The sequence below is a fragment of the Rhinolophus ferrumequinum genome, chromosome 4 (assembly GCF_004115265.2).
Source record: "Rhinolophus ferrumequinum isolate MPI-CBG mRhiFer1 chromosome 4, mRhiFer1_v1.p, whole genome shotgun sequence".
NCBI classification, from domain to species: Eukaryota; Metazoa; Chordata; class Mammalia; order Chiroptera; family Rhinolophidae; genus Rhinolophus; species Rhinolophus ferrumequinum.
Window position 1 is genome coordinate 55,016,709 of NC_046287.1, and position 27,091 is coordinate 55,043,799.

Sequence of the window (27,091 nt, forward strand, 5' to 3'; positions counted from 1 at the left end):
GTCTTAGAGTGTCAAGGACTAATGAAGGAGAATTTGGGTAAGATCATTTATTCAGGCAGAAATGAGCCATGTTCCCTCTCTAATCTTAGAGAGGTATGGGGCCCTGCCCCGGCACCTCTGGGACGCATTGCTATAGTTATGCCTTGTCACCTTTCATCCAAGCAGAAGAAAAGAAATACATATTTTCCAAAGTGGCCAATAATTATGTTTTCTGCTCCATTTCTTCCCTTGCCATGTAGTGGCAAGACAGAAAAAGAGCACCCATAGTCTCTTCTAAGTGAAGCTAAACTCATCGGAGAGAAGCTAAATTGCGGAGTAGAATAAAGAAGAGGAAATTTAGAGAGGAGAGAGGAGAACTCAAGATCAGCGGGCAGTTTTTCCCTTCCTCTAAAGTCTGAGAACTGGTGTTTGGGAGTTAACACTGATGTACCTTTATCAAATTGTTCCTCCGATAAGGGTGCTATACTCCACCTGGGTAGTGCATATTAGGACCTTCAGCCACTAGGAAGACGAATGCTGGGGAGCCCGATGTCTGATAAGACTCTTGCCCATAGGAAAGGAATGATTCTGTATGCCTGTGCACCTGGCCAGCGACTCCCACCTGGAGACAGCAGCAATTTCAGGTCCAGAGTCTGATTTCTAAACAGCCTGTGAGTTGGCAAATGAGTATGGACAAGGCCAGCAGCTGTCTTCTGCTCAGACCAGCTCTCACCAATTATTTAAGAGCCCAGTAAATAATACGTATTTAGTGTCTTACTCTGGGGGTAAGGAACCAGTAACAACAACAAAATCCTACCCAGTCTGCAGACCGTGGGTAGTCACTTTCATGTTATTCCAGCAGTTATTTTCCTGCTTCTGCCTCAACTGTTCCCAATGGAATAGGCAGAATAGTTGAACTCTTTTTCCACCTGACTGGGATGTATGTTTATTGGCTTTGCTTGAAACTTTTAATTTACTGGGAAGAGAGTCCAAACCTATGCAGGTCAATGCACTAGAGATAAGTTGGGGGCTTGGCCACTGCTCATCAAGTTCTGAGTCTAGGGAAAAACAGCTGGAAAAAATCAACTTCAGGAAGGCAAAGAGCAAATCAGAAAAGATGGACTTCTGGAATCAAATGACTCAGATGTTGTCCCCAGCTTGCTCAGAGCAAAGTTAAGGATAAAAAGACAAGCTCAAGGACATATTTACGCAAGTGTTCATCACAGTTATTTATAAGAGCAAAAATGAGGAAAGAAATTACAAAACAAGGATTAGAAATGTAAAAATATAGTATATCCAAACAATGAAGTATTATATAACATATTTATTGGCAAGAGAATATGTTTATGGTAATTTCTTAGGGAACAAAAATAGGTTATAAATAATTTGTAAAAATGAATTTTTTGTGAGTATATAAGTATGTCTATAAAAAAGAAAATAATTGGAAAGTTATGGATGAATGTGTCAACACTGATAATCTTTGGATAGTGGAATTATAGGTACATTTTTTTCTAGTTTTTCTTCAATGAATTCGTATAATGTGTGAACCAAATATTGTAAATACGGTTTTTAGGAAAAGAGTCGATATACTGAGAATGACAGAGTGGAAAGAGAGAAAAAGCCTGGGGTTTTTATAACATTATTGAGCCATTGTACTTCTCCAGAACAGCCCACTTACAGATATTTCTTATGTGAATTAATTAAATACCTTACTGCATCTAGTACTGTTGGATCTTCTATTTACAGTTGAACACCTACTGATACACCTCTCAGATTTCTGAAAAGACTGAAAGGAATTGTTCTCAATTATTAAATGTATTATACAAGTTTTGTTACTCTTGAAATATTATCAAGATAACTCAAAGGAAATATTTTAGATCTCTATCCACAATTTTCTTCTGGGTTGCATTTTGCCTGGCTTCAAAGACAGTTGAGCTAGTTTGCAGCTGAGTATGAGGCAGAGATTGGAAATCCAAAGACCTATTTAACAAACAACCATTAGTCAATGGTGGATACCGTGTTTCACCAAAAATAAGTCCTAACCAGAAAATAAGCCCTAGCATGATTTTTCAGGATGCTCATAATATAAAATAAGCCCCACTGTATTTCCCCGAAAATAAGACTGCATCTTATATTAATTTTTGCTCCAAAAGACGCATTAGGGCTTATTTTATATTATGGGTATCCTGAAAAATCATGCTACAGCTTATTTTCTGGTTAGGTCTTATTTTCGAAGAAACACGGTAAGTTCACGCAAGACAACAGGCCAATTAAACAGAAATTTGTTCATAATCATATTATTACTTTAGTAATGCCATTAAGCTGGGTCCATAAAATACTCCATTTGGCCAATTTTTAACCACTTGAAATAAAAGCCATAAAGAAGTGGATTTTATGTTCAAAATCATGACATTTGGTTAAAGCATCATTTCATTTGAATATAAAACATCAAACATTATTTCTTGAGGGCTTTCTATAACTATTAGTCAATGGAACTCTTTTACTTAATAGCTAAGAATAATACTAAGAGAGTTCTAATTGTCTTTTAATGGGAAGCAAAAATAGAAATGACTAATTCCATACTGTTTTAGTTCAAAGAACACACTATTCATAAAACAAAGTCTTCACCTAAGTGTGAAGTCTGGCTCACTGCTACAGGATTCTAGCTGGATATGTTCTCCACAATGCAAAAATGAAGGATTTTGAGATTGATGGTGTCTGTATCTGAGAGAATCCTTGGTGAACTGAGAGGGGAGAATGATCACACAAATAATGTACACACATCTTGAATAAATCAGATGCCAGAGCAGCCAGCACGACTTCATAAATATGAGGGCTGCCAAACAAATCTGATTTTCTGTGAGAGACAGAAAGAGATTTGACAGATTGAGAATAAAGTGAATGGAAATGCCATCCATTTTCTCTTTAATAACTGCAGAAACATACCTGTACCACACAGATAGGATATGGGTACCAATGTGCTGGAGAAGAGGGCCTCAGAGAGAGCAGGTCAGAATCCTCCATCATAATCTCTATCTAAATATAAAGAAAAGCTCCCAGGGGGCTTCACGTGCAGTGTTGGGCTGTAGACCTGTTCTCGGGGTCTTTATTAGCAAACCACTTAGGAAGCTCATCCTTAGTCCAAGGTATTGAAACTCATGTCCATGGCACCAGGTGTTTCTTCTTCTCTGCTATGTCCCAAAGCCTTAAAATGGTAGCCTATCTTTGAGGTGTACCCAGTAGTTACAAGTACAATGGGGAAAAGTCAGTCTCTTCAACAAAATGTGTTGGGAAAACTGGACAGATACATGCAAAAAAATGAAAGTGGACCACATTCTTAAACCATATACAAAAATAAACTTAAAATAGATTAATGACTTAAATGTAAGACATGAAACCATAAAACTCCTAGAAGAAAACAGAAGCAGTAAACTCTTTGACATCAGTCTTAGCATTTTTTTTGGATATGTCTCCTCAGACAAAGACAACAAAAGCAAAAATAAACATATGGGACTACATCAAACCAAAAAGCTTTTGTACAATGAAGGAAATCATCAACAAAATGAAAAGACAACCTACTGAACGAGAGAAGATATTTGCTAATGGTATATCTTATAAGTAGTTAATATCCAAAATATATAAAGAACACTTACAACTCAACATCAAAAACACAAAAAAAATCTAATTAAAAAATGGGCAGAGGACCTGAACAGACATTTCTCCAAAGAAGATGGTCAACAAATGCTTAAAAAAATGCTCAACATCACTAATCATCAGGGATATGCAAATCAAAACCACAATGAGACATCACTTCACAATTAGAATGGCTATTATAAAAAATACAACAAACAACAAGTGTTGGCAACGATGTAAAGAAAAGGGAACCCTCATATGTTGTTGGTGGGATTGTAAACTAGTGCAGCCACTTTGGAAAACAGAATGGAGATTCCTCAAAAAGTTAAAAATAAAGCTGCCATATGATCCAGCAATTCCACCTCTGGGTATTTATTTGAAGAAAATGAAAAGACTAATTCTAAAAGATAAACACAGCCCTAGGTTCATTGCTGCATTGTTTATAATAGCCAAGATACAGAAGCCATGTAGGTGTCCATTGATAGATGAATGGATAAAGTTGTGTTATATACAGATATATGCAATGGAATATTAGCCATAAAAATTAATGAAATCTTGCCATTTGGAATAACATGAATGGACCTAGAGAGTATTATGCTAAGTGAAATAAGTCAGACAGAGAAACACAAATACCATATGATTTCACTCATATATGCAATCTAAAAAAACAAAACAAATGAACACTGAAAACAGAAACAGACTCATAGATACAGAGAACAAACTGATGGTTATCAGAGGGGAGGGAGTTGGGGAATGAGAGGAAAACAGGAAGAGAATTAAGAAATACAAACATTTAGATTTCCGGTCAAGATGGCAAAGTGGTAACACTGCTCACCTTCTCTCAGGACCACATCAGTTACAACTAAACCACAGAACAACCATTAATGAACATCACCTGAAGTCTAGTTGAACCAAAGCCCCACAACTATGGACATACAGAAGAAGCCACCTTGAGACTTGTAGGAGGGGCCGAGAAATAGAACGGGCTGGTCTCACACCCCCATGTGACCATGAAAAATTGGGAGGGTTAGCTCAGGTGTGGACATCCACTTTGGAGGAGCAAGGGAGTCCCATACTCTCCCCAGCCTAGAGTTTCAGTGGTGGGAAAAGAAGTCTCCATAACTTCTAGCTGTGAAAACCAACAGAGATTGTGGCTGAGTGAGATGGAGGACAGTTGCATTCGCAGGCACTCCTCTTAAAGGGACTGTGCATGGATTTACTCACTGACAGACTCACTCACTCTGAGCTCCAGCATGGGGACAGCCACTTGAAAGCCTCCAGGGACATACAGGGAGGAACTGAGTTATCTAGCTTCTGGATGCAGACTGCAGGAACAGCTTTCTCCTGAACAAGGAGCTGGCAGAAGTCATTGTTTCTTTGTCAAGCCCTCCCCTTCCCTGTGCAGATGCAGGCAGTCCCCCTATCTGAGTCTCCATCAAACTGGTCCCACCCTAGTGGTTCCCTGAGACTGTACCTCACCCAACTTTCAGGCACACCCAAGCTGGTTCCAGGCTTTTCCATATAAATAGCCTGCTTTGGCTCAGGCAGCAGACTTTTCTAAAAATCTCTCAAAAGTTCACAAAACCAAAACAAGCAGCATCTGGCTTCAGCATATCACGTGCCTCTGGCTGAGCAGCCCTAAACCTGGCACTAGGGATAGTCAATCTTTGTTAGTGGTTTGGCCTCTCAAGGCACCTCCAAGAACAGCACAGGTGACAGTCATCTCTGGACTGCTTTGTGGCTCATGCCAGGTGGTGCTGGGCAGGACACAGACTGAAGCTGAACTTGGCCTGCAGCAGGTCCCCTCCCAGGAGGCTCTGGGGCTGGCAGGCCCAACGGCCAGTTTTGGAATGGGCAGGAGCATCACCCAGCTGCCTGCAAGGACAACACACTGAAAGGGCAGACTGGGCAGGCACCAAAGCCCTGATAGAGCAAACCCTGCTCTGTAGGGTCAGACCCTGCACAACAGGTCCTACACTGTAGTCATAGCCAGTCCTCACAACCAATCATCCTGAGGGACAGTCCCTCCCATTGACATGCAAACAGCAACCAAGGCTCAACTACAACAGCAGGGCACACACAACCCATACAAAGGACACACCTAGAGCACTTGCCTCTGGTGATCAGGGATATTGCACCACTGGGTCCCACAGCACACCTACTACATATGGCCACTGTACTAAGACCAGGAAGCATAGCAGCCCTATCTAATAAGTAGAAACAAACATGGGGAGGCAGCCAAAATGGGGAGACAAAGAAACATGTCCCAAATAAAAGAACAGAACAAAGCTCGAGAAAAAGAACTAAACAAAATGGAGATATGCAATCTACCAGGCGCAGAGTTCCAGACACTGGTTATAAGGATGCTCAGTGATCTCAGGGAGAACTGTGAGATATAGATAATGTATTACAGAATTGTACACCTGAAATCTGTATAATTTTACTAACACTTGTCACCCCAATAAACTTTAATTTAAAGAAAAATAAATAAATAAACGATTAAAAATTTTAAAAAAGTGATAGGAAATATAAAAATGGAGATAGAAAACATTATAAAAAAAAACCCAACCCGTCAGAAATAAAGAACACAGTAACTGAAATGAAGAATACACTAGAGGGAATTAACAGTAGATTAGATGAAGCAGAGAATCAAATCAGTGATTTAGAAGATAAGGTGGCAGAAAACACCCAATTAGAACAGTAAAAAGAAAAAAGAATCTAAAAAAATGAGGCTATTTTAAGGGTACTCTGGGACAACATCAAGTGTACCAACATTCGCATCATAGGGGTACCAGGAGAAAAAGAAAGAAATTAAAAACCTTTTTGAAGAAATAATGACTGAAAACTTCCCTAACCTGGTGAAGGAAATAGACATAAAAGCCCAAGAAGCATAGAGAGTCCCAAACAAGATGAACCCAAAGAGGCCCACACTAAGACACATTATAATTAAAATGCCAAAAGTTAAAGACAGAGAGAATCTTAAAAGCAGCAAGAGAAAAGCAATTAGTTACCCTCTTCATTTAATGTTTCCTCCTTATGAGTTTGCACATTATTCATGCAATTTCTGTATCACTGTCAAAATTTTTACATGTACATTGAATTTAACTAACTCTGAAGTTAGTCAATGTCTTTACACTCCTCCAAAATAACATAAGGTACATAGAACACAGTAACTCTGATCTCTCAGCTCCTGACTTACATACCATTGTCCAATACTTTGGTTTTATTTTGAATTTTTTAAAGCCATGATTTTGTGGATGTTCTTACATCTTTACTATCTTATTTGTTCACCATTCCTTCATATATCATAGAACTTCTTTCTAAAATTATTTTTTCTCTTACTGAAGAGCATTCTAACACATTGCATACAATGACAGTGTATAAGTAGTAACTGCTCTATATTCGTCTGCTTGAAATTTCCGATTTTTTTTTGAGCATTGAATTTTGGGTTGATGCTATTTTCCTTCAGAACTTTGATGGTATTACTTATTGCCTTCGACTTTCTTATTTGCTGTTGAAACATCACATACATCTAATTGACATTACTTTGAAGATGTTCTGTCTTTTTGTATTTTTCTGGTTGCTTTTAAGGTTTTCTCTTTGTTTTTGGTATTCTGTAGTTTAGCAATGATGTGTGATACGTCTGAAGCATCATAAATTTCTTTTTATTTATCCTTGCTAGGATTTTGGAAACTTCCTAGATTTATGAATGGTTGTATTTTGTCAATTCTGGAAAATTCTAAGCCTGTCTCCATTTATTTCTATGCCTGTTCTGAAATTCTGGTCAAATATATACTGATCTTTCTCACTTTATTCTTAATGCCTCTTAATGTCTCTGTCTTCTTCTCTTTTTTTCTCTCAGTACTGCATTCTGAGTAATTTCCTCAACTTTGTCTTCCAGGTCTTGATTCTCTCTTCAGCTATATCAAGTTTGCTACTTGACTTTTCTGCTGAGTTTCTAATTTCAAATATATGTGTATACAGATATGTAGATACATACATTAGACATATGTGTATACATACATATTTTGCACACACAGGTGTATTCACGTATATATGCCCACATATATATAAATATGTATGTATGCATCTACATACATAAATACATAGACATGTGTACATATACATATATGCACACATGCATACATAGACGTGTGTGTGTGTATATATGCATATATATATATATATATATATATATATATATATATATATATACATATACATATAAATTCTAGAAGTTTTGAGTGGTTTCTCAAATCTTCCTGGTCATCTTTGATGGTTTCATTGCTTTCTTATATTTTCAATACCACCTTTTTATTTCCTTAAACATATTAAGCATTTGTATTTTATTTTCTACATCGGATGATTTCTATATCTTAAGTTCTATGCAGACTTGAGACTGTAGTTTGTTGAGTTTGCTGGTTTTCCCTCATGTCTTGTTTCCCCCTGTGTTTACTGGTTTTTATATTGTCAATTATGTACCTTGGTACTTCATTTTAGTAATTCTTTGAGTCCTTGATCTAAAGTGGTTGCTCCAGTGAAGATTTGATTTTCTTTCTTCCAGGAACTATCAACTCTGGAACACTTTAAATATTCATCTTTAAAAAATAAAAAAAAATCCCATATTTAGTGTACATTTAGGCCTCAAACCAGGTGAGCACAGGCTAATGTTTAGCATTTCTTGGGCAAGACTTCTCTTGCTTCCCTCAGAGCTGAGTCTGGGACTGGCATGAATCCTTACAGTCATCCTTTGTGGGCAATGGTTTTTTATTCACTGATAAAGGTATTATCCTGGTGGTCCTGGCTTTAGGCAGTGGCCACTATGCCCAGCTTCAGGCTCTGTCTCCCTCTTTGAGTGTGAGGTCCTTTCAAATTTGGTCAGGACCACCAGGGATGGGCAGATAACTTGGGATAAATACCAGTGTCAGTGCCTGTGGATCTCCTTCTGTTCACTGTGTTACTGACTCTCATAAATTGCCTTAATTTTGCTCTAACTCAGCCATTCATTAGAAGAGGTTGTTTTCTTCTAATTTATCTGGAATTTTAAGTATGCTCTACTAGGACTACTCTTTTTGGAAAAGCTAATCTATCACATTATCAGAAATGAAGTCCAGGCAAATAGTCTTAAACGTCTAAACCATAAGCATAACCATTTCGAATTTTCTCCTATTAGATTATCTGACGTAACCTACCTCATTTTGTAGATAGACAGAGACTCAGACATAGAAAAGTTAATCACCAAAGAATATACAGAGACAGAGTAGGGACCAAATCCAGAACTCTGGACTCCTAGCCTGGTACTCTTGCCACCACCCTATGCCATCTGTGCAGCCAGTGTTCAGTTCAGGACTTGGTAACTAAACATTCAATAACTGTCTTGCTAATTTAGCACCTTTTGACACAGCATTTGTAGGTGGAGGTGAGCATGGCTGGGAAACAAATGCAAATTCTCCCAGTAGGTCTGATAAACAAGTACAGGGAAGGATTTCATGAGAGAGAAGTTTCCCAAACTGAACTGAAGGGAAGATGACCAACGTATTACCCGCCAAAGCCTGGAGAGAAACAACCAGAAACGCGTGTATGCGTGCATGTCAGATGAAGTCGGGTCTCTGTGCAGGTGTGGGTGCCTCCCAAAGCTGGAAGGCCAGTGACACCCTGAGAAAAGATTGCTTTTCTGAGGGCTTATGTCAGTGGGCTATAGCCTAAATCAATCTTATTTTGCAATAGGAAGTTTTGTTCTGGCTGAAGTAAGAAAGTGATTTACAATTGGAAGGAAATGTCTTAACTCATTCACTCCCTGGCATAGGGGTTACCTAATTGCTCTTAAGTGAGTTTTCAAACCTCAGGGGACATACCTCATCTGCATGATTAACAGAAATAGATGAAAACCCAGAGTTAGCGTCTTCTGTCCTCCATGCCCTGGGCACTTGTCTCCCTGGAGTCACTGTGGACAATAGCTGAGGACAGTGGTGGCCCCCTCTGATTCTGGCCTGGGGCCCAGTGCACACTGAAGCAGCATCCTGGCTTCTTGCACCCAGCAGGGGGTCCTTGGCTTTCCATCAAGATTTTTTCCTAAGTGGATATTATCTCACTTGAACAGGAATCAGGAAGAATCAGAACAAGTTCCTGTAGAATTGTGTGTGTTATGTGCTTTTTAAAAACCCTACAGAAATGGCACCCCCACAGCACCCCGTGATGAAGTGTGACGTTCTGACACTGATTTCCCTCCCAGGGCTTTTAGGCACCAGGAAGAGGTCTGCAGCGCTTCTGCTTCCATTTCTGTCCCTGGTAATAGGGCTGTAGGTGGTGCTTTTCTGTTCTGAGCAAAGAATTAGAGAGCCTACTACTAATTTTCATGCATGTGCTCCTGAATGAGGATCTTTGACAAAAGACTAAAACTCTGCAAAAGCTCCTAAGGAACAAGAAGATTCAAAAGAAAGTATTTCTCCTCCCTAAAAATAAAAATCATTCAAAAGACAGAAAGACAGTCATTTTCAATCTCAACATGAAAAAAAAATTAGTTAACAGAAACATAAATCTTTTTAGCCACTATTCTTGATTTGAGGAGGCAGTGGCAGGAGGGTTTTTAGAAATGTTTCCTTCATCCTAATTCTCTGATATTTTTTCCCCATTTATTACAGATCGCATCTCTTCTCCACATCCTGTTCCTTCCTTTCCTAGGAACGAAATTATGACATCTCCCCATCATTCCTACTTTTCCACAGCGTGTCCTTTAGTCTCTGTCCTCCCCTCACTAGATGGAAACTGCCTGGCACACAACACGAATTTAATAGAAATTCCTTTCCTTTTCCTCCTTCCCCCTTTCCTCGCTCCAGCCTCCCTCCCTTCGTTCCTTCCTTCCTTCCTTCCTTCCTTCCTTCCCTCCTTCCTTCCTTCCTTCCTTCCTACCTTCCTTCCCTCCTTTCTCTCCTCCCTTCTTTGTTCCCTCCCTCCTTACCCCCTTCCTTTCCCCTCCATCTTCCTAGATTCCTAAGTTTATATCGCTGTCAGATCCATTATTCATACACCTTTTTTTCATTTACTATGAAGGTGATTATTTCTCCCTCCACCCCTGCTTTTTCTTTGCTGTTCTCGTCCCAAAAAGGAGGGGGAAAGTGAGTACTAGTACAAACATTCATCACAGTCTTTATTATTTTGGCAAGGAAAACAAATGGGAATCAAGTAGTCTTTTTCCTGTCAGGGCGGTGATGAAGGAAATGTCAATAAACTGAACAATTTACTGTGTCACTGCCTAGCTTGAGATTTTCGAGTACAATAAAGTAAAATAAAATAAATCCCTAACAAGAAGAGTTTCACTACGTTCAATTCCAAACTCTAGGTTACCCTTTCTCAATAATAACTAGTCTTCATCTCATTAACCCTTTAGGTGGATGGAAAGTGATGTTGCTTTGCTCAGAATGCCATCTAGAGCCTGGATCCCAGCAGCTCGGTGTCCTCAGACAGCCCCACCCACCCCAGCAGCCCTGCCTTCCTGACGTCTCTGCGCCCCACGCCGTCTGCTTGTGAGCATATTCAGGGCATCGTATGTTTGATCGCAAATGTCTCCAAGCATACGGATCCTCTTCACCCAGAGCAGCTTGTATACTCCTGTGTGGAAAGAAAGAGGAGGGAGGGAAGGAGGGAGGGAGAGAGAGAGAGAGAGAGACTTTTTGAAAGAGCATTTGAGGGTTTTCTGAGAAAGAAATCCAAGTATGCAAGTGAGCTGCGTATACCAAGACAGGTTTAGTTTAAACCTAGCACGATTGTTTCAGTAGTAGAAAAACACACATGGCCATTTAAAATAAAATTCTCATTCTTTTCCCATAAAGGTGCTGGATGGAAATCTCATAGGGATTTAGGCAGAGGCTGATCAGAACATAAAGCTCAGGATCAAGGGGAACCTAGGAAAGTAGTCTGTACTTTGACCAGGTGGCCCAACTCCGCCAAAAGGCACGACTAGGACAGTGAGAGCCCTTCCCGACCTGGGCTGCTCCCACACCGCCCCACACTACCAGATGTTGGCGCTGCTCCAGTGTCCCTCCAACAGGGAGGTTCCTGGGGTCGTCAGAGGGGAGGGGCCTGGACATGCTGGTGGGAAGCAAGGAAGGAGGACCCAAACCAGGCTGCCCCTTGGCTACTCTTGCAGATTATCTATCTATCTATCTATCTATCTATCTATCTATCTATCTATCTATCTGTCTATCTATCATCTGTCATCTATCTGTCTATCAATACCTGTGGTGGGAAATCTCAGTAGTAAATAATTCCATAAATACTGTAGTTAATGTACCCACATCAAATCAGACAACCAGCTGGTTGAAGTTTACAATGTCTTCCTAAGTTTGTAGTTGGCGCCACTTGGGAGTTTATTATTGTGGGTGGTATCACTGTTTGGTTGTTAGCAAATCCTCTCTGAGCTGCAATGCTCATCAGAACAAACTCTCCAAAAGGAGAGGAGCAAACTTGTGGATCTAAGAGCATGAAGAGCTCAGTTTAACTCTCTCTCTGCCATTAAGTAGTTCAGAAATTGATGTCATTCGTCTCTCCAGTCCTGAGTTTTTCTACCTATAAAGTGAGGTGTTTAAACCAACTTCCTTTTTACCTCTAAAATTCTAGGAGCCTGTTAGTCTCACTTTCAAGCTAAGGTGATAGTTACAATCAGAGTAGAAAAGAAAGTACTAAGATTGGATCTTGTTTGAAAGGAAGGAACTAGATTAGAAGACTCCAAGAAGGACTTCAGGACCTTAATATTACTTAACTACTTAAAAAGAAGAGGAATGAAAATCTTTCCAATGACTCTCCTTTCCTTTCCCTCATTGCAGAAAGAGTTTGTCGCAAAGATTTTGGCTAATATGTAACACTGACGTATCTGAAAATTCCCAACTGATGCATCAAACCAAAGTTAATTTCCAAATTGGTTAAAAAAAAATTCTCAAATAAAAATCTGCTACTTTTCTCAAATCTCATTCTAAAAGGTAGTCTGGTAAGTAAGTATCACTTTTTTTTTTTCAATTCAATAACTGCCAACAACCTGCTAGAGGCCCTACAGTTCAGTGGATGAATCTAAAGTGTTGTCACAAAGGTTACTGTGATCTCGCAGCCTCCTTCACCTCAGTGGTCTCAGCTGCCCCTTCTCAACACTGGGCCACATGACCTTAGCGGTGCCATGGCCACACTAGGTCTGCTCACATGGGCCAAGCCACAAACATATTGAAATGCCAAGAAAGGAAACTGGAGAAACTACTATAAGAGCTCTTACTTTTAAAAAAAGATTTATTTCATTTGTAATTGTTGCAAAAGCCCATCAGTGAAGGACAGCCATGCTGTCAAATTCTTTCTCTTCCAGACCATTCACAAAGGTTTTACGAAAAGGTGATATTTGAGGGGAAAAGAAGAGAAAGTTCTACAGAGCAAAAACATTAAGGATGTCTATTCACATGTCAAAAAGATTTGCCACTTTACGAAAGATTTATCACAGCGTTTTTAAAAGTGCTATACAAATCCAATGTGTTTTAAATACCTTTCAATTAAAAGAATTGATTCACACTCAACTTTACTTCAATGTTATTTCAACTTTATTTCACCTTAAATATACTGCAATAAAAACTTATTGTTCTACTTTTCATTCCAGGGGGAATGTGTATTTCCTTACAGTTGATGGAAGTATCCGGCATTAAAGTTGGCAGTGTGGTACATCAAAAAAAGGTGAAACTAGGTTCTAGCTCTATTCTGTGATTAAGTTGTAGTAAATCATGGTCCTTTGGCCTCAGTTTGCCCAGCTGTAAAGTGGGGACAAAGATACTTGCCTACTGTGCCTACATCTCAAAATAGTTGGATGGTTTAAAAAGTGAGATAATAAAGGCATACAACCCTTACAAACAGGAGATATTAATGTTCTGTAACCCTGCTGCAGTGCTAAATGGGACACCTGTTCGTGATGGGGGTTGGAACAATCCTAGGTAGAGTTATTAGATGTCCCAGCTGGCCAACAGCCTTTCGCTCTATTGTCCCTCCAAGTCCATCTCCAACTTGAAGGCCTTCATGCTGTGTCGTCTTTCATCCTCCCTCTGAATCTAACTGTCAGGAAAGAATCTGACACCTGTCATTTCTTTTCATGCCAACTTGATGTCCCTGTCCTAGCTCTCCCAGGGGGAGTGAAGGAGAATAAAATGAGCGTTAATTGCATGCACACACCATGAACCAAGCACTTTGTTCCAGGTTTCCCGTGCACTAACTTATTTAACTCCCAACCACCATGTAGAGATAGGTGTATCCCATTGTGCAAATGAAAAAATGGAAGCCCCCCAATTTGAGTGACTTGTCTAAGATCACACAGCTAAGAAGACACATCAGAAAACCTTTGAATTCAGTCCTCTAGATACCAACACTACGCTCTGACCATGGAGTGTTATAAGCTCCATGGAGGGGAGTGTGGAACCTGCCCAGGCCAGTTGGCCTCCCAGACAGCCTGCGTGAGTGGTTAGAGATTGATTTATGGCCCGAAGGAGGGACACGGAGCAATGAGGTATCTCCTCCCTGGAGAACTTCTGGAATTATCCATGCTCATGTATGTGCCCCTCATAGCCTGGGGTCATGGGGCACAATGCTTCTCCTGCGAGAACCTGAGCCCTTTCTTCCTGGGTCCCAGTGGCTAACCTTCCTCTCGTTTGGTGGTCACATACTCCACCCACATGTCACAGACCCTGCTGTGAAGGAGTCTGAGGAATAAAATGCATCGAGGGTGGTTCTGGGAAAGGAGATTTTCTTAAAGGGGTGGTGAGCACCAAGGAGGCTTCGTCTCTCTTCAATTGGGCTGAAGCAGGAGACAGCACACTAGAGGGATGTCTGCCTGCTCTTGAAGAAGTTAATCAGAGGAGTCGTATTCCCGGTGTCAACAGAATGGTTTATGCCCTTGACAGAGGTGAAGACAAATTTATAGTGTGCAATTATTCAATATCCACATGACTGCTATTTTGCATAAAATCGTTTTTAGGTCATTTCCCAGTACGTTGGTTGTGCAATGCGACAGCCATCTTCTCCATACTTAGCTGCTGCTCCTAGACAGTGAAACTGAAGCAGTGGGGCTGAGGGATTCCCCTGTCGCTGAGGACACCCAGCCCCTCAGTTGCTGTTCTGGCCCAATCTGCCCATCTGTAAGCAGCTCTCGGCCTCATGGAACTTCAGCGACTTGGGGACATTGTCCTCAAATCCTCCGTGGCCTCCGCACTATCAGTGGGGCCTCTGAGGGTCCTTAGAGTTTAGAAGGGTGAGGGGAGTGGTGAGGGAGGTTATACTCACAATGCCAGCCCTGCTGACTCAACATGGGAAGTGCCCATAGAGGGGAAGCTCTTTGATCTTCCTTCCCCGCTCCTGAATCTGAGCCCTGGCCACTCACCCCTAAAAATATGCTTCTCTAAGCAACCAGTGAGGATTGTATTGATTACAAAGGGGTGGGGGCAGCATGGGGAAGGTGCACATCCCAGGCTTCTGCTGGGGGGGCGGGGAGGAAGGGCTGCTGAGGACAAAGGGAAGAGAGCCTGTCCTGCCAGTCCTGGACCTGTGGCTCCCGTGTGACAGCTGAGATTCATCCCTGTGCTGTTGTCCCAGACATGTCTGCTTTCCTGCTTTTTCCTTAACTTCCCTTCTGAATGAACAGCCTATATACAGGTACATGCGTGTGCATATCCAAGGGAATGCCCACTACCTGCCCCTTGTCATTCAGCCTCCTGCTGCTGTGGGCCTTCCAGTTACAGAGGATGAGCCAGAATCAGCCATCAGAGGAGGAAGTGGTGGCAGAGGAGCTTGGGATAGACAAATGGGGACAGGACAGGATGCTTACATTGTGAGAAACTTGCCCAGCAGGAAAAAGAAAAAGTGGATTGAGCTTACTGCTCTCCTTAACCCACCCTTGCTGCCACGGAAAAACAAGCATGATTGTTAAACTTTATAGTACTGATAGATACATGGTAAATTGTGAGCACACAGAAAATAAAAGATTTGGACAAATGAAGACCTTGGGCTCAGATGTAGAACTTTGATCATCACAGGACGAGCTCTCGGCCCTGCGACTTGCTCTTTGAAAACTCATTTAAAGAGAGACCAAATTCTGAGTCAATAATCAATAAGCCCTTTGATGAGAAATAGAGATGTCCGGTCCTGAGAATGTTCTCTTAAGGTGGCCAGAGGCAACCATGGAGGGAGCTGCTAAACACAGGGTCTGCCAAGTGGAATTCAGTAAGTCACCTAGGATGCAAGCTCCAGAAACATGGCATACCACCGTGGCCCAAACCCACCTCTGCTCGGGGAACTGAGGGGCCTCACTGCCCTGGGTTAAACTACCAGTCAAAACGCTCACACGGGAACAGGTGCACACACTCACACGCACACAAAGGGTAGATCTTTTTTTTTTTTTTTTTAACAAATGTCATTTCATTGAGAGATGACCTCCTCCAACATCCTTTAAAAAACCATCTAAAAATACTCAGAAAATCCTTCTTACAGAAGGTGAAGGCCCTATTGATTAAAAGAAAATTAGATTGAATTATTTTGGGAGACATAATGTCCATCATCAGTTAAAACCTATGCTAAATTAATTCATTTGCTGGTTTCAGAGCAGACAAATTAGGAGCCACTGGGGAAAATCCTGTTACAAAAAGAATCTCTTTAAAAGACGTATGTATACTGCTTCTTTCCTATTATGCTATTCTTCCTTCCATCAACACACGCTGACTAGTCTGATGTCACAAATGCATATTTTATCTCAACATTAGTAATTTCATAAAGTTATTAGTTTCTGCTCGAATGTAAAATGCCGCAGAAACACAAAACATGACAAGGCTTGCAGATGAGCTGCTTGAAACACTGCATCCATTTGAAGGAAGTGCTAGAGCGGCGGTGTTTTGCATTCGTTCCTCTGTTCCCTCCAGCTCTTCCTCTGCTCTCTAACCACACAATATGAAAATATCCCTGAGACCATGAACTGCCTGTTTATTATGCTGTGGCTGAAATACATATCCCATTATGTGGGGAGAAATGAAACCGATGAAGAAAAGAGAACCTGCACAGACCTATTTTTAGCAGGTGGTTTGAATAATATAAATTTTAGGGCGTTTTTGCCTCCCTCCCCCTCCTCAGCTCTATGCCCCTTCAATCTTGTCAGCTGTAAAATGGGTCTCTTTTTAACCCCTAATGGATCTGTGAGATGAAAGGTGAAGTCATGAATTAGTGGTGCTGACAGCCCAGCGAAGGCCCTGACAGCAGGGGGTCTCCTTTGTCTCCTCCACTCTGACCTCCCTCGCCCTCCCTGTCTGTGGGAACCGGACCAGAAGAATGTGGGGAGGAGTGAGAGAGCACAGGGGTGGCAGGCCCAGCTTCTGGCCAGAGGAGAGCTGACATTCTCCTGCTGCAAATATTCTTACATCATCCTGGGCACACGTCCACCAGACTCCCTTCGTTACCTCCTTCATGCCTTACAGATGGAAACAAGAGGTTCTACTCCAGAATTAAGTCAACACAAGGGAGTGAAGGGAGCTTTTCCTATGTACACCAGTATATTTATTTTTCTTGTGTATGTGGAAAGGAAGTGGTTATGCGTTGAACCCTGGCTTGAGAATGGGAAGATCAGAGCTGAAATTCTGGTGAGAAAGGCGAATTTTCTCGGAAGCGACTCTTCACAAACACACAAAGATCATTTCAGGATAAAGCTCAATAGTAGTTGAAAAGGGACCTGTTGTTTCAAAGCTATGAAGGACAGTGTTTTCCTTCTGGGGTCTCAATTTGTTCAGCATATTCATTTGATTCATAATAAAAATTTTCAAGAAATATTCAGATCCATGAATGAAATAGCCATGAATGAAAGAGTGCATCTCCCGAGGAGGGTGGTTCTTTCTCAGATTTGGGAAATAATGGAGGCACTGAGATGCCCAGCTGGCTTTTAAACACCTTTAGCTTTCCCTGTACTATCCATGGAGGAAGTGGCCAGGCAAAGAGGCTCATCCGGTTCTTAGAATGAGGAAAAGCATCTCCAAAAATGACCTGAGAAAAACAATATTTGGTTACACTGATTTTCAGAAAAGAGAAGCTGCAGCTCAGTGTAAATTTATTTTGTGAAGTTTCCACTTTTTAAGAACACAGGGCAGATTTTAACTTCAAATAACTAGCTTGTGTGTTTGTGTTCCTTTACTTGGGATGTTAATTTAAAAAAACCCTTCTCCAGGCAAAACAATTTCAATAAAAAGCCAGCATTCACAAATTAATAGGGGCTTCAGATAATTTAGTACAGATCTTTTAGATAACAAAAGGCCACACTGTATTCTGACAGCAAAATGTCCTTTTGGCTTCCTGAAAACAAAGGTATTTTTTAAAAATTAACTATAAGTCCCTTTCATTTAAAAATAAGAAGAGAGTCCCGGTGCAGGAATCCTCAGCAAGATAATCACAGCCCTGGTGCATGTGTGATGGATAATGGGGGATTAATGTGCACTTCCTTACCGCCAATGGTTAAAAACCCCCAGTACTCCCTTCCAGAAAGTCCGCCCGCACTTCAAGGGCTGGCAAGTTCTGTTTCAGCTGAGGACTCTTTGTGTTGCTAATAAACAGCATAATGCTCCTTTGCTTTCAGGTACAATTTAGAGAGAAATTGTGTTACAAAAGACAACACGATTTCTCCCAGATGTCTGCAGGAGGAGCAGGACGTGTCTGACAGATCCCCTCTTTCACACTTTTATTTGTACAGAAAGAAAAAAAAAATGGGGAAGGCTTTAATAAAATGTCTGTATGTAAATAGTTTTAAAACTAAAAACATTATTCTGATCCATAGTCTACTGTTCTTTTTCCAACACTATTTACGCTGACAGTATTTAAGGTTTTACAATTTGTTACAAAGGGAAAAAAGGCAGGAAGCTTAGTCTCATGTAGGTAAAAGCCAATTATCTTACATATTTTCCAGAAACCCTTTAAAATAATCTTTAAAAGTTAATGTATTGTTTTATGAAATTTAAAATATAAATTAAAGGAGTATATTATTCTCTAACAAACTCATTTTTGGAAGGTTTTGCAAATACATCATCATTAATATTTTTCCTTTCTTAAAAAATTTTCAGGAATTGTGTTCATCCACACTGAATTTTTTTTATACTTCTCCAAACACAGGAGAAGTTGCAAATGTAATTATTTTATAATGCTATTTCAAATGCGGAAGGTAATTTCTTAGGCTTACTATTAAAAAGACTAGAAATGCTGAACGGAGCCCAAAAAAAAACCCACCCTCTAAGCCTACCTGACAATGGTGCTGGAAAGCTGCTTGTTGATTTTTTATTGGTTATCTTTCTAAAGGGAATCCATTAAAATTCCAGTTTTCATAACCATTATCTATTCAGTGGAAAAGTAGCTTTAAAATGCACAGAAAAATAAAAGTGAGCAATAAAAATTTAAAACCAGATACATCTTTTATTAATTATGCACATTTCTTTTTCAGCATCAGTGCCAAAGGGAAAGAGAAGCTGTCCTGAAGGAAAGTGCCGATTGTTTCACATGCTACACACCTTTCTGCCTTATGAGACACATGCATGATTTCCATGTGGTTAAACCAAAAGAATGAGCCTTGCAGAGGGCCAGATTTGAGTCTGCCTTCTGAGAGAAAGTAGAAACCTACATAAATGAAAGCCTCCAAGACTCTGCTTCTAGGCTAAAGGCTATGAAGTGAGAATCTTACGGGCAATTAACTGTGCGGAAGAATAAATGAAGAAACGTATTAAAGTCCTTGTTCTCTTGCTAGGTAATCTAGTTTTACGGCAACTTTTCATTGATAAAATGGGAAAACAATCGTCCACAGTGTCACTTCTTAAAGACTTCTGAACGTCATCCCCATTGATCTTCCCATAGTTAAGTAGATAACATAGTTTAAGAACTACTGACATCTTTGTCTATGTTTTAAACTCAAATGAACTGAACTGATCATTTTAAGGACTTTTTCCATGTTGAAAATGTCTTTAATTTTTACTCACTCTCCCAACTTCCCCGGAAGGTGGTGACAGTAGGGAGAAGAGATGGGTATGTGGTGTGAATTGAGGAGGGAAGGCCCCATGAGAGAGTTCACACCCAGCAAGGAAAACGAAAACTGGAGACAAACACCAGACAACTCACTGAACCCCATTGTTTACTGTAGTATCTGGATATTTCAGGTGAACTCTGGCCTTAGGCCCTGAAGAGTCTAGACAGTTACCTCAATTTCCTTACTCTTTCTATGTCTCTGGGTCACAGTTTATGTAAAGTGGACTGTGTTAAATTTGGGGTCATCTTAAATGGGTAAAATATATTTTGAAACATTCCAAGGAAAGCTGTGGTTAAGTTAAGTTTTAAGTGGGATCGGATCACGTTGGAAGCAGTGTTCAAATTGTGGGAAGGAACTCTTGCAATGAATGTACATGTGTACACTCAGAGAGCCTGCTGACAGCCTAGGCCTAGTGATGTTCCTAGAAAAAGAAGTTAAAACCAGAAGCATGACAGTTCATCAGCTCTGGTCTGGTATGTTCTCGTTCAAAGAAATACCACTCTTCACTTTTTAATTTCCTTCTCGGCTTCTTTAACCACAACCACACAGTGTTCTCACCTGTACCCTCCTTTTATAGGTTGACTTTTGTATCCCCCAATCTTTATGTTGAAGTCCTCACCCCAAAGTACCTCAGAATATGACCTTCTTTGGAAATAGAGTCTTTGCAGGTGTCATTAGTTAAGATGAGGTCATACTGGAGTGGGGGGGCCCTAACCCCAAAAGATTGGAGTCCTTATAAAAAGGGGGACATTGCAACACAGACACACACAGGGAGAATACCATGTGATGATGGAGACAGAGATCAGAGTGATGCTTTTACCAGCCAAGCATCACCAGCAACAACAGAAGCTGGGAGGGAGGCCTGGAACAAATTCTTCCTCACAGCCTCAGAAGGAAATAACTCTCCAGAGCTGTGAAATAATAAATTTCTGTTGTTTTATACCACCTGGTTTGTGGCACTTGGTTACGGCGACCACAGAAAGCAAATAAAACTCCTCAAAGCAATGAGCAAGTCTGCTGCCCTCCCTCATCTCCTTAGTCCCCAGTCAAGAACAACAGCAAGCTACCGGGAGACACTAAAAGAGTATTTATTACTTTGAATTCCATACCTTAAAGCTCTTAAATTTGTCCTTTAACTTTTTTTTTAAATAGTCACAAAGGTTACAATTCCTATGGACTTTTCCTTAAGTCAAAAAAATTAGTTTTCAAACTTCTTATCAAGGTGGTGAAGTCAACACTGTGCCTGCTTCCTTCTGTGCACACATTAAAACCACAACTAAATTATAGAACAATGAACCTGGAGAACCATCTAGCCAAACAGAAGTCCTATAACTGAGAATATAAAAAAGAAGCCATGTCGAGACCAGTAGGAGTGGTGGAGATGCAAAACAGGCCACAAACCTCCCTGTGGCGGATGAGAATCAGGAGGGATACCTCAGCTGTGGAGGTTACCCCTAGAGAAGCAAGGGACCCCAGCCCCCCACACCAGGCTCCACAGCCCAGAGTACTGGTGCTGGGAAGGAGTGCCTACAACATCTGGCCTGAAAACCAGTGGGGATTCTGACCATTTGGGTGGGACAGAAGGCTGCGGGAAACCCAGACGTTCTCATAAACGGCCCGTGCACAGACTCACTCGCAGGCACTCACCTTGGGCTCCAGCGGAGGGACAGTGACTTGAGGAGCCTCGGAGACATATGAAGGGGCAGACTGAGGTGTGTGGCTTGTGAGAAGGACTGGAGGACAGTCAGCATGCTCCGGGTGAGGAATCCTCCTTCCCTGAAGCCCGCAGGTGGGTGCCATCATGCCTGTGTTGAGCCTGGCCCTGTCAAGCCCAATCTGAGTCTGATTGGCCTAGTGAGCTCCCCTGATCTGCCCAGCTGACTCAGCTGGGATCCCACCTTACACAACTCAGGCACAGCTGGAGGCACTTTCTCATGAGCAGCCAGCCACGCCCACATTGCACTCTTTCTTAGAAAACTATCAGAGTCTGGCAGGTGGCAACTGGCCTCAGTGTGTTCTGAGACTTTTCTTGAGTTATTTCAGGCTCAGCACTGACAGCAAACCAAAATTTACATTAGTCTGGTGAGCACAAGTTTTCCTACTCTAGTGACTCCCTAAGACCCTGCCTCATCTAATTCGTGTACCGCATAAGGTTATATCTGTGGCTGAACCTTAAGGGAGCCAGCAGGTGACAGCAGGCTTACGGGTGTCCTGGCGTTTTGTGAAGTTACCCCAGGACTGGTGCTGGTGGCAGCCATCCTCGGTTCACAGTACGACCTCTCCCACACACCTCCAGGTTTAGCACAGGCAGTGAACAACTGTGGATTGCTTTGTAGCTCCTACACAGCCTCTGGCCAGTCACAGGCAGTGGGTGACCTGGGCCTGCACTGGAGACCCTCCCAAGAGACCCCAGAACCAACATATTTGGAGGTTGCATTCAGACCACAGCAGAGCACTGCCCAATTAGCCCCACAAATGGCACACAAAAAGGGTGGTCTCAACAGCCACCAGAGCCCACTGGGACAAATCCCACTCAGTGGGGTAAGCCTCCCATACAGCAATCCATATGCTATAGATGTGGCCAAACCCACAGCTAGTAGGCCTGAGGGTCAATCCCACCCATCAACATGCCAATAGCAATCAAATCTCAGCAATATACAACAGGATAGCACACATAAACCATACAAGGGACATTCCTGGAGCACCAGGCTCAGATGACCAGGGAAACTGTGCCACTGGGCCCCACAGGACACCTACTACAGAAGGCCACCCAGCCAAGACTGGGAGACATAGAAGATCTACCTGACATATAAAAACAAACACAGAGAGGAAGCCAAAATGAGGAAACAAAGAACTGTGTCCCAAATGAAAGAACAGGAGAAAAATCCAGAAAAAGAACTAAACAAAATGGACGCAAGAAACTTACCAGAGACAGATGTTCAAGGAACTTAGTGAGAACTTCAACAAAGAGATTGAAAGCACAAAAAATGACATAGAAAGCATAGAAAGAGAACCAGTCAAAAGTGAAGACTACAATAACTGAAATGAAGAATGCATTAGAAGGAATCACCAGCAGACTAGATAAAGCATAGGATCGATCAGCAATTTGGAAGACAAGTAGCAGAAAACATTTAATTGCAAAAGCAAAAAGAAAAAAAAAATCCAAAACAATGAGGCTATTTTAAGAGACCTCTGGGACAACATCAAGTGTACCAACATTTGCATCATAGGGGTACCAGAAGAAGAAGAAAGGAAGCAAGAAATTGAGAACCTATTTGAAGAAATAATAACTGAAAACTTTTCCAACCTGGTGAAGCAAATAGACATACCAGTTCAAGAAGTGCAGAGAGTCCCAAACAGGATGAACCCAAACAGGCCCACATCAAGATACATTATAATTAAAATGGCAAAGATTAAAGACAAAGAGAGAATCCTAAAAACAGCAAGAGAAAGGCAACTAGTAAGTTATAAGGGAGCTCCCATAAGATTGTCAGCTGATTTCTTAACAGAAACTTTGCCGGCCAGAAGGGATCGGCACAAATATTCAATGTGATGAAAAGCAAGGACCTACAACTAAGGTTACCCTGCCCAGCAAGGCTATCATTTAAAATCAAAGGACAGATAAAGAGCTTCCCAGGCAAGGAAAGAACCAAAGGAGTTCATCACCTCCAAACCAGTATTACAAGGAATGTTAAGACAGAAAAAATAAAAATTAAAAATATGAATAATATAATGGCAATAGCTATACATCTATCAACAATTACCTTAAATGTAAATGGATTAAATGCTCCAATCAAAAGACATAGAAAGGATGAATGGATAAGAAAACCTTACATATGCTGCCTCCAAGAGACTCACTTCAGATTAAAAGACACACACAGACTGAAAGTAAAGGGATGGAAAAAGATGTTTCATGAAAATGGAAACAAAAAACAAACAAAAGTTGAGGTAGCAATACTTATACCAGACAAAATAGACTTTAAAACAAAGGCTATAACAAGAGACAATGAAGGACCCAGTAATCCCACTTCAGGGTATTTATCTAAAGTAGTCCAAATTCTACTTCGAGGGGACATGTGCATCCATATGTTCATTGCAGCATTGTTTACAATGGCCAAGATGTGGAGCCTGGGTGTCCATCAATGGATGAATGGATAAAGAGGAGGTGGTACAGTAGAATATTGCTCGGCCATGGAAGGCAATGGGATCTTGCCATGTGTGGTGGCATGGATGGGCCTGGAGGGTGTTGTGCTGAGTGGAGTGTATCAGACAGAGAAAGACAGATGCAATGTGATTTTGCTTGTATGTGGACTCTAAGAACAACATTAACAAACAAAACAGAAGCAAACTCATAGATACAGAAAACATGTTGATGGTTGACAGATGGGAGGGGGTTTGGGGGTGTGGGTGAAAAAGGGGGAAACATTAAGAAGTACAAATTGGCTGTTATAAAGTAATTATGGGGATGTAGGGTATAGCATAAGGAATATAGTCAGTAATATGGTAATAACTATGCATGGTGTCAGATGGGTACTAGATTTGTTGGGGGTGATACATGGGAGGGGGGTTGGGGCAGAGTGAAAAAGGTGAAAGGATTAAAAAGAACAAATCAATAGTTACAAAATAATCATGGGGATGTAAAGTAAAGCATAGGGAATATAGTCAATAATATGGTAATAACTATGTACAGTGCCAGGTGGATACTAGTCTAGTCAGGGAGATCACTGCTTAAATTACATAAATGTCTGACAACCATGCTGTCTGTATACCTGAAATTAATATAAAATAATATTGAAGTCAACTGTAATTAGCAAATTTAAAAAGGGGGGAAAAGGTGAAGGGGAATAAGAGGTCCAAATTTCCAGGTATAAAACAACTAAGTCATGAGGATGTAACGTACAGCATAGGGAATATAATCAATAATATTGTGATAACATGGTACGGTGTCAGATGGTTGCTGGACTTACCATGGTGGGTGATAACTTCTTTAGGTTTATAAATGTTGGACACACACACACACACACACACACACACACACACACACACATATATATATATATTTTTACTTTTATTAGCATTTATTTGATGCTGAATTTACTCCTGGGCCATAAGTTTTTGTTTCTTCAGTTTCTTCTGGGAGATCTTTTTCTTCTGTGCAACCTCCTCTTCTGCTTTAGGAACAACCTGCTCTTTCTCAGTGAGGATCATCTCAGTGTGGCAGGGAGAGCTCATGTGTGGGTTAATCCGCCTGTGAGCTCTGTAAGTTCTGTGCCACACCCTGGGAGCTTCGTTCCCCTGAATGTGTTGAATGACCAGAGAATCTACATCTAAATCCTTACGTTCAGCATCACTCTCTGCAATTTTAAGCATGTGCAGTAAAAATCCTGCAGTCTTTTTGGGCCACCGACCCAGTGTCCCACCCCACTGTTTGGCCTGGGCACACCTCCCCACTCATCCATTGAAATGACAGAATGGCACACCTTGCTTTTGTAACGTGACATCCCTTAGATACTGGTGGCTTTTCGGATATGCAGACCCCTGATGGCCTGGGCGGTTTTACAAGTGTTCTTAAAATGAACCTGTCGATTTGAACCTCTCGATTGACATGATTTTGTGGGGTTCTCTGGGACAAGCGAATAGTGAACCATTTTCAGAGGTCACCTCAGGCCGCTTTCGGGAAGAGCAACTATATTTTTAATAAAAATCTTTAAAATATTTATTTATTCTTCCCCTTCTCTGCAATGTGGTGATTATCCATTGTAGCTCCTCTTAGCATACATTATGAGCATAGCAGATTCAATTTTCAAATCATGAGCATTTATCCCTAGATAAATTTCAGGTTCACGAAGCGGGTATAGCTGTTCAATGCTGCTCTTGGGGTCGTGCTCCTCTTCCGGTTCTCTCCTTTCTGTAAATTAGAATTGAAGATTCTGTGTGAGGGCAGCCTATTGCCATGCCTATTTGTTTTAACCAAGCAAATTACTGAATAATGGGCCTCGGAGGAATGACATGATAGCACAGGGGTATACTGGGTTAGCTCACCAAGAAACAGCACCTGGCAGAGAATTCCACATCTGGGCTCCTGTGGCTGGAAGACCTGTCCCCATTCCTTGCAACTCTGAATTTCTCCCAAAGATCAGTGCTGCCTTTTGAGCTAAAGTGTTTTCTGGAATATCAGAAAAAGAGTTGGCGGTCCCTCTGGGTAAGTCCTGAACATGAATTCTACCTGACTATCCAGGCACACAGGATAGTTCCTGGGGGAAAATAATGAGCCACATAGACTGGTGATCTGACATGTGATTGGGCTCTGGTTGCTACGCAACCAAGGGCAAGACCAAACCAAAGGTGCAGTATCTAGGGCAGCTCTACAGTCCTTCCGGTGATGATGACACATCCAAGGGTATCCGTACAGCAGTGATGGTCTTCCTTCCTAGTGTATCCTGCTCTCCAGCAAGACTACCTGAATTTGTGTGCGCAGGGGTGTGTCTTGACTCTCTCGTATCCAATTAGTCCTGACATAGTGCTAAATTCATGGTACTGCCACAAACAGTGTGTGGTTAATTATTTGCATGATGAAGAAAAAGTGACCCTCTCTGTTAGTCTACTAACACCAAGTAGTGAGTGTTTCGAGTAGTTCCTTGGGGCACCTAAGGTGGTAGGTGGTAGGCACTGATGTGCTGGCCAAGCCAGTGACAGCAGAGTTCCTGGGAGCCTGTCTCAGAGTGTGGACTCCATGAGTCAGCAAAGATATCACACGAGCAGAGGCTGACAAATGACTTTCTGAGGGCAGCATGGAGGCATGTATAGAAGTCGAGAGGCATTTATGTGAATGCCTAGAAACGGAAATGTTGATCAAAATAAAAATCTTTCCTCTTCAGGACATGCAGATGGCCAATAGACATATGAACAGATACTCATGGTCACTAATCATCAGAGAAATGTGCATTAAAACCACAATGAACTATCACCTCACATCTGTCAGAATGGCTATCATCAATAAATCAACGAACAACAAGAGTTGGTGAGGATGAGGAGAAAAGGGAACCCTCGTGCACTGTTGGTGGAATTACAAATTGGTGCAGCCACTATGGAAAACAGTTTGGAGGTTCCTTAAAAAAGTAAAACTAGAACTTCCTTATGACTCAGCAATTCTACTTCCAGGTATTTATCCGAAGAAATCCAAAACACTAATTTGAAAAGATATATGGACCCCTATGTTTATTGCAGTGCTATTTACAATAGGCAAGATATGGAAGCAACCTAAGTGCCCATCAATAGACAACTGGATAAAGAAGATGTGGTGCATGAAACACAATGGAGTATTACTCGGCCATAAAAAATGAAATCTTACCATTTTCAACAACATGGATGGACCTCGAAGGTATTATGCTAAGTGAAATAAATTAGACAGAGAAAGACAAATACTAT

General features: G+C 41.3%; 1 pseudogene; it reads right to left on the reverse strand.

Moving 5' to 3' along the window:
- Positions 1-24,757: 24,757 nt before the first annotated feature.
- On the reverse strand, positions 24,758-25,311 carry LOC117021644 (60S ribosomal protein L17-like; annotated as a pseudogene).
- Positions 25,312-27,091: the final 1,780 nt, after the last annotated feature.